Raw genomic sequence first — 1,600 nt, forward strand, 5'->3', positions numbered from 1 at the left:
AATAGACAAACTTTTTGAAATTTGACCATGATTATTGACCATACTTAACCATGCTTGATTTTCACATTTATATAATATTTATCACAATGTGACGCTCGACCATGATTCATCATGGTTGATTTTCATATTCAAAAAATCTTTGTCACAATGTGATGTTCCACCAATGTTGACCATGGTTAACGATGATTGACCATAATTGACCATGGTTGACCATGTTTGGCCAAACTTGAACATGATTTACTATAGTTGACCATGATTGATTTTCATATTGAGAAAATATTATGATAAACCATATGATTATTATTATAAAGCAAGGTATATAAACCCTATGCTTGATTTTAATATTGAGATCATATTTTTCTCCATGCGATGTAGGAGCATGGTTGGCGAAGATTATAAACCCAAGGATTAACATTATAAATCCTATGAATAATATTATAGCCTAAGAATATGAACCCTTAGATTAATAAACCCAAGGGATTGTTACTATAAACCCAATGGGTTAATAACAAAAATTGAAGTAATTATAAACGCAAGGGAACAATGTTTTTTTGCTTGTTTGTAAATTTGTGTGTGAACCTCTAGGCTTGACCTGTGGCTTGAGGATCCAAGATCGAGGGACATCTAAGCCATCAAATTCACCTAGGGATTGCACCTAGCTTGGGCCACACTGCCTTAAGCTGACTAAATTTTTTAACATGTGTCCTCCCCCTAGCATAGGGGACAACCGTCCCTGATGAGATTAGATCCTAGGTCGCCTTGCTAATGAGGCCCATCCTCAACCGATTGTGCTAGTGGGAATTAACCCTGAGGGAACAATAATGAAGCCAAGGGATTAATATTATAAACCCATTGTGTATAAACCCTAAGATAAAAATTATAAATTCTAAAAGAAACATGGTTAACCATGGTTGATTTTCATACGAGGACAGTCTTTATCATAATGTGACATTGCACCATACTTAACCATGATTGTCTGTAGTTGATGATGGTTGAGTATGGTTGGTTTTCATATTGAGACAATCTTTGTCACAGTGTCACGTTGGACCATGGTTGGAGATGATTATAAACCCAAGGGATTTATATTAAACCCTAAGATTAACATTATAAACCCTATGATTAATATTATACCCTTAGAATATGAATCCTTATATTAATAACCTCAAGGGATTGTTATTATAAATCCAAGGGAATAATAAGCTCAAGGGATGAATACTAAAAACCTAAGGGAATAATATTAAACCCAATGGATTAATATTATAAACCCAACGTACATAAACCTTAAAATAACATGAATGGCTATGGTTGACAATGATTGATTTTCATATTGACATAATATTTATGACAATGTGATGCTCGATCATAGTTTAACATGATTAGTTTTTATATTGAGACAATCTTTATCATAATGCAACGTTGGACCATGGTTTATTTCCATGTTTAGGCAATCTTTGTCACAATGAAACATTGGACCATGGTTGGTCATGGATGACAATGGTTTTCACAATGTGACACTGGACCAAGAGACAATCTTTGTCACGATGCAACATTAGACCATAGTTGACCATGAGTGACCATGGTTGGCCATGGTTTATTTTAA

This window comes from Pinus tabuliformis, chromosome Q, assembly GCF_031772625.1.
Source record: "Pinus tabuliformis cultivar Carrire ecotype Pingquan chromosome Q, CPIR1, whole genome shotgun sequence".
Classification (NCBI taxonomy): Eukaryota; Viridiplantae; Streptophyta; class Pinopsida; order Pinales; family Pinaceae; genus Pinus; species Pinus tabuliformis.